This window comes from Nanorana parkeri, unplaced genomic scaffold (assembly GCF_000935625.1).
Source record: "Nanorana parkeri isolate BGI_ZX_2015 unplaced genomic scaffold, ASM93562v1 scaffold237, whole genome shotgun sequence".
In the NCBI taxonomy this organism is placed as follows: Eukaryota; Metazoa; Chordata; class Amphibia; order Anura; family Dicroglossidae; genus Nanorana; species Nanorana parkeri.
Window position 1 is genome coordinate 1,492,210 of NW_017306505.1, and position 7,602 is coordinate 1,499,811.

A 7,602-nucleotide genomic window follows, 5' to 3' on the forward strand; every position below is an offset into this window, starting at 1 on the left:
GTATATGTATATATATATATATATATATACATACACACATATAGCCACCTCTAGACCTAGCGCCATTTTAAATGCACAGCCTATAAAAGGTGAGATCCACAGTGTCCATAGCACAAAGGTTATCTGTTTCTGGCTGATGAGATCCAGGAGATAGCATTACACAAACAAAACATTTGAAGTCTCTAATTCACGGTTACATTTTGGCTACTGGTGGTCTGTCTCATATTGTTTCTACATTTTACCATTATTTTTTTTTTTATTCCGTTAGCTCGTTATTCATGCTTTATGTGACTGAATGAAGATCCAGGTCATTAAGTCGCTCTCTTCTGGGAATTGTAATGGGGTGAAAAATCGCTTTAAATGAAGTTAATAACTCGCATCTCCCTGTCCTCTCAGACACTGTGCCATGCACGTCATTACAAGTTTCAGTTTCTACATCTGGTTGGGCCTTAAAGAGAAACAGTCCCGAATATACAGATTTAAATTCATTATTTGTGCAAGCTTCTTTGGGAAAGATTTCTATTTGCTTCCTTTTCTTGCTTTGCTTAGATTTTCTGAGCCTAACAATTTAACCTTAAGCTCAGTGGTCACCTCAGGTTTGACAGGTGTTGGCCTGTCCACTGTCTGACCCCAAAACACTGCACACTAGGTCAGTCTGCTAAAGGGACACTAGGGAGCTGCTATATAAATCTTCTGCCCAGCGTATAGCTGGGTGAATGCCGTTTGCACGACACTACCACCAATAGATGGTGGTGAGGAGCAGAGCAATTTCCTATGCTCCTCAGCTCCATATAGTGATGACAATGCTGTATGAATGGCATTCGCAAAGCAAACTAAAAGAAGACAGAGATGTATACTAGTCTGTACTCCGAAAGCTCTATTCATTTGTTAAAGCTTAACTAGATTAAAACACAGCCTTAAAAACATATATATGTGAAAATATAAGATCTGTGATTGTTTCAAACTGCTCTTGAGGTCCATGCACTCCTGGCAGACATTAAATCCAGGTCCTACACCTGCCTGCTGCCTACACTAAACAATGCATCCCATTCCAGGACCTGCGTTAGTGTACTGATGAATGTACAGTATGCCTCTGCTTTTTCTCCTGCAAGCATATGCTTCCAGTTAGACTGACTGCAAAATACACTGTGCAAAATAACAGAATCCTGAAAGGTTCAGAGTGCAGTATACCGCTTCCCTTTCATCTCAGTTTTCATGCTGCTGTACATAGTTTAATCAATATGTAAATAGATTAAATGGGGTTTTTAGCATTCACAAACAATCTGACCACAAAAAAAACAAACAGTTTCTATAGAGACATGACATGCAGTATGTTGTAAAGCGCAGCATCGTGTATGTGAAGGACACAACTGGCCATTGTACAGCAGATTCAAGTCCTCAGCGAGAACGCAAGTGAGTTATTCTTCGTACATAGTCAGGTAATTATTTTTCCCTTTTTATTAAACACATTTACTTTACAAAGATCAGATCCCCTTTTTTCCAGCGACTGCTATCTCATTCACAAGATTTAAAACCTTGTTCAGTGCTTATCCTATCCTGACTAAATGCAATGAAATCTGATTAATTAAAAGGGGAATGTCTGCTATTCCATGTTGTGTATAAACTATGTAAATGTGGCAGAACACTCACTCTGTAATGAATACATTGCTAAAATGTACATGTATTCCATGAAATGCTGATAAATGTAAGGGAAACACATAATACAAAGGAACATTAAAGGGTCAGCCCACCAAAAGAGATATTTAGTCTTCATAGATACTATAGAGTTAAGCCACCTGACAGTTCACTTGGTAAGAGCCCTGTGCTGAGTTCCCGGGTCTGTACACCTGCTGTGCCCATTATGAGGGGCTCCCACCATCCCTGTGCTGAGTTCCTTGGTCTGTACACCTGATATGCACATTATGAGGAGCTCCCACCATCCCTGTGCTGATTTCCAGGTCTGTACAACTGATATGCACATTATGAGGGGCTCCTGCCATCCCTGTGGTCCTTATAACTCCTTCTTGGAGGCCAGGGAGCCCACGGCGGAAGGGAAGAAGGGGAAAAAGATCTTGTCGCTGCATTCCTGAAGACAAATAATACTTCAATGGGCGATTCAGTCTAATATTCTGCACCCATAACTCAAATATTAGTTTTGGGAGGACTAACCCTGTAATTGCAAAACTGTATAACATCCCAAACTACTCTTATTTGGAAAGGCAAATAGCAACAAACATAGTGTGGGAAGTGTAATAACCAGAAACCCCCTTTCACTGTACAGATTACATCTGGTGATAAGTGTTACCTCACTTTGAATGCCGTCGCTCTGCTGCCATACACCCCTTTTATTACAAAACATCAATGACATATTATTGAAGTCCCCGGGATCCACAAACACACAGTGACGCATCAGTGGAGATGGTGATAATAGCAACCATTCAGATTTGAAATGTGAACAAGGAACCTCATCATCACATCATTTACACAGCTGTCCACTAAAGGTTTTCATTGTAAAACGTCTCGTGTATTAGTATTTTAGACTGGACATTGTTGAAAACTGTATTTGGGTAGCAGGGTGGGCTGGGTGGGCTGTGTGGTGCTCTGCAGGTTCCCAAAAGTTGTGTGTGATAACTCTACACTCCTCGTTTATAGATCACCAGACTATGACTGAGTCTGGAGCTGTCCATGGTACTTATAGCCCAGCTTGTGACTCTGGAACTGGTCAGGATAAAAGAAATCTAAGCGCTACCATTGCCCATTGCTGGTTTTTAAAGGGGTGAGCTATGTAGCTGTCATCCTGATTTTGACATTACAACCTACTGTGTCAGCGGCTTGGGGCAGGCATAGGGCCACTGAAAAGTCTGATCTTCTGCCCTACTTGTCAGTGACTTACAAGGCAGGATGGTGACTCCTAAACTTGCAACGTTAAAATTGATTAACGACATTTAGTCAGCTAAAGCACAGTGTCTCAGCTACCTGTAAATGTCTGATTTCCAAAGATTAAGGGCTCGTTCACACCAGATGCAGTGCGTTCCAGCCCGATTCTGGCCAGAACGCACTCCCTCGCATTGCGGCCGGCTCACTTTTTTGTGGGGCAGGAGGGGGCGTGGCGGTCCATTGAAGTGAATGGCACCGTAGCCAGGCCCTCCGGCCACAATGCGATCGGCCGCAAGGGATCGCAAGGCACATGATGCCTGCGGTCCGGTACGGCGCGATCAAAATAGTGCTTGCAGCATTAACTGACAGAACAGGTCTACATTAAGAAGAACTGCAGGAAAAGAAAAAATAAACGTACCTGTGCAGTACTTGTTTTGTCTAGGGGACTCAAATAAAGCTGTGTTACTTACCTGATCCTTGGTCCTGCCGGCTCCCTCCAGGCTGCTAGACTAGTCCAGGCAGCCTGCTATCTCCTGGTGGTCTAAGGACCACTGACATCATCACGTCTTATGCAGATCCATTGACTTGAATTAGATACGAGGATGTCCATGGACATTCCATAGCCGGGGGGGAGGCGAGTTCTGACCACCACAGGACCAAGTATCAGGTGAGTATTTCTGCTTGATTTTGAGGCCCCAAATCAAAAGGGAAAAGGGGTATGCGCCAGCTATGGGATGTCCCTCGGCACCCTCATGTCTAATGCAAGTCAAGGGATCGTGATGACGACAGCCGGAGCCCAGTGCAGAAGAGGCTGGGGGGACTGGTCCAGCAGCCTGGAAGGACCAAGGATCAGGTGAGTATATCAGCTGTATTTGAGCCCCCTAGACAAAATGAGCACCTACTTGAGCTACCCCCTCACTGCAAGGGAAGGTTTTTTGAAATTCTTGGAGTTCTTCTTTTAGCTACCAAGTTTCTATTAGACAAAATATATACGAATACACTATAATCTAACACGGGCAAGCTTAGTGGAGCCACAAGTGCACAAGCAACTGGGACGGCACACACACACACAGCTAATGTAAGGACTTACCTTAAATGACGCCTCTCAATCCGATCATCTTCTTCTTTCTTGTAGTTTTTAGCTGTCCCTCCAGCGCTGGTGCGGGTCTCCGATCCAGCGCCGACTCCTCTGTCCTCCTCTTCTCTGATGTCCCACGGTTTCTGTGCGGGTGCACGCTGCTCCATAGACCTACCCTGTGTCTCTCCTCGTCTCCCGGCCGAACATCTGAACTGCGCATGCGCCCGCCCCAAGATCCTTTGCGGCCGCCCGAGAAATTTTCAGATGTTTTTTGAATCGTTTTCCATATATCTAGTGCTTGCTAGCAGGTGATATATGCAAAAACACACGAGGGTTTAATAACCCTTTAAGATTCTAAAACTGGAATATGATCAGCAATGGTTTTGTTTGATCGGGGCTGATTCATTTAATCTGGACCAAGGTGTATAATGTTTCCATTAATAAAAAAAAAAAAGGTAAAACCTGACTGGTTGCTATTAGTAACACGTTCGTCTTGTACACTGCTATTCAAATTCATTTGCAAGCCGATTACCTTTGTGATAGGTATTCTGCGCAATCCTCTTCTGCTTTTAGGCTTCTTTCCAGCTGATCTACAGTCCTCAGACGCTCCTTTTGTTTCCGAAATCCACTTTCCTTTTGTTTGAAAGGGTCCAAGCCTTAAACACGGAAGCAGACAATTAGTATTTAGCCTTGAACAGGGAGCTGTGGCTGGTATTGTGGTATTGTGGAGAAGCAACGTGTGATGCAATTACAAGGTTCAACGGATCTGCACGTTATACGCTGAACTTTAGTGTTATTACGGGACTGCTAATTGTGGAATCTGATGCTGCGGTGGTGTATGACATACAGCTGTAAGTTTGTTGGGCGGCGACACAATGTGACATTAATGTACGCGATGGTGTGCCGGGCATTCTCTGTTTTTTGAATTGTAATTGCAAATTGATTTTAATAATGGTAACTGAATAGAAATTATATGGAAAAGTGGCAGGCTTTGCGACTGCCCGGTGCATTGCTAATGAAAAGGATCGCTTAAATACATCTAAACACTACCGTGTCCCCTAGAGAGAGTGCAGATATGCCTGGAAATTTCTACAACTGTTGAAGAATTGCTCTTTTCCTCACTATAAAGGAATGATCTTTTAAATGCCTGTGCATGCAAATCCAAAAGACACTTAGTCAAGGACAGACATAGACGCAGGACGGTTACTTAGAGGAAATGTCCACTTTTAAGCGGCGGCGGTGTGTTGGTGTTCTGTTGTCTAGGACCAGTTTTAGTTTGTTTCCTTGTAGAGCTCTGCTCAAATATCATCAGTTCTAAAAATCTGGGGGCCACAAACATTGCAGGACTTCTTTTGGGACACTATAATATAGGATACATTTTAAGGGGTAATAGGACCTTAAAATGTCATCTGGTGCTTAAGCCGTGTCCTGAAAGGCATGATAGTGTCTTTTATCCAGCTACCTATTCTGCGGATGTTCTACGGACTGTCCTGATAGGAATAATAGTGTTTTGTATCCAGGAATCTATTCTGCGGATGTTCGACGGACTGTCCTGAAAGGAATAATAGTGTTTTGTATCCAGGAATCTATTCTGCGGATGTTCGACGGACTGTCCTGAAAGGAATAATAGTGTTTTGTATCCAGGAATCTATTCTGCGGATGTTCGACGGACTGTCCTGAAAGGAATAATAGTGTTTTGTATCCAGGAATCTATTCTGCGGATGTTCGACGGACTGTCCTGAAAGGAATAATAGTGTTTTGTATCCAGGAATCTATTCTGCGGATGTTCGACGGACTGTCCTGAAAGGAATAATAGTGTTTTGTATCCAGGAATCTATTCTGCGGATGTTCGACGGACTGTCCTGAAAGGAATAATAGTGTTTTGTATCCAGGAATCTATTCTGCGGATGTTCGACGGACTGTCCTGAAAGGAATAATAGTGTTTTGTATCCAGGAATCTATTCTGCGGATGTTCGACGGACTGTCCTGAAAGGAATAATAGTGTTTTGTATCCAGGAATCTATTCTGCGGATGTTCGACGGACTGTCCTGAAAGGAATAATAGTGTTTTGTATCCAGGAATCTATTCTGCGGATGTTCGACGGACTGTCCTGAAAGGAATAATAGTGTTTTGTATCCAGGAATCTATTCTGCGGATGTTCGACGGACTGTCCTGAAAGGAATAATAGTGTTTTGTATCCAGGAATCTATTCTGCGGATGTTCGACGGACTGTCCTGAAAGGAATAATAGTGTTTTGTATCCAGGAATCTATTCTGCGGATGTTCGACGGACTGTCCTGAAAGGAATAATAGTGTTTTGTATCCAGGAATCTATTCTGCGGATGTTCGACGGACTGTCCTGAAAGGAATAATAGTGTTTTGTATCCAGGAATCTATTCTGCGGATGTTCGACGGACTGTCCTGAAAGGAATAATAGTGTTTTGTATCCAGGAATCTATTCTGCGGATGTTCGACGGACTGTCCTGAAAGGAATTATAGTGTCTTCTATCCAGTTACTTATTCTGCGGATGTTCTATGGACTGTCCTGAAAAGAATAATAGTGTTTTGTATCCAGGTATCTATTCTGCGGATGTTCTACGGACTGTCCTGAAAGGAATAATAGTGTTTTGTATCCAGGTATCTATTCTGTGGATGTTCTACGGACTGTCCTGATAGGAATAATAGTGTTTTGTATCCAGTTACTTATTCTACGGATGTTCTATGGACTGTCCTGAAAAGAATAATAGTGTTTTGTATCCAGGTATCTATTCTGCGGATGTTCTACGGACTGTCCTGAAAGGAATTATAGTGTTTTGTATCCAGGTATCTATTCTGCGGATGTTCTACGGACTGTCCTGAAAGGAATTATAGTGTCTTCTATCCAGTTACTTATTCTACGGATGTTCTATGGACTGTCCTGAAAGGAATAATAGTGTTTTGTATCTAGTTTTTATTCTACAGATGTTCTATGGACTGTCCTCAAAAGAAATAATATTGTCTTTTATCCAGTTACCTATTCTGTGGATGTTCTATGGACTGTCCTGAAAGGTATAACAGCGTTTTGTATCCAGCTATTATTCTACAGATGTTCTATGGACTGTCCTGAAAGAAATGATATTGTCTTTTATCCAGTTACCTATTCTGCGGATGTTCTACGCACTGTCCCGAAATGAATTATAGTATTTGAATTCAGTTACCTGTTGTGCAAACGATGCTGTCCAGGTGTAGCTGAAGACCCCACGTCCTCTTTTGTGGGTTCAGACAGTGATGACAACTCTTCACAATCACTTGCAGGTCCTCCTGGCTCTGATATCAGCACATCAGACTCTCCACAACTACTTATGTGATGGGGAGGTGCGTAAGGAGGGGCTTGGATGGTGACCCCCTCCTCTGGAATCAGTGCAAAAACCTGCATTTCGTGTGCCTCGCAAACTCCTGGCTTCTCATCATCTGTTACACTCACGTCGGTACATTCTCAACATTCAATGGATATGACAGCGCAAAGTTAAAGGAGAGATTACTGATGCTCTGAAAATGTATCCACAGTGCATAAATTGGTAGAAGATGAGATCATCTGAAATACAATCAGGGTAAAAGGTACCCACGCAAGGAGGTAATGACTGAAAATTTGTCTTGTACAGAGCTGTA

At 42.8% G+C, this 7,602-nt stretch overlaps 1 protein-coding gene across 1 annotated transcript in view; it reads right to left on the minus strand.

The window, feature by feature from the left end:
• PDYN (prodynorphin) overlaps window positions 1–4,588 on the minus strand; it is a 20,581-nt gene extending 15,993 nt beyond the window's left edge. Inside the window, exon 1 of the mRNA XM_018556412.1 lies at window positions 4,488–4,588. The gene's annotated coding sequence lies outside the window, so the exon portion shown is untranslated. The remainder of the gene's footprint in view (window positions 1–4,487) is intronic.
• Window positions 4,589–7,602: the final 3,014 nt, after the last annotated feature.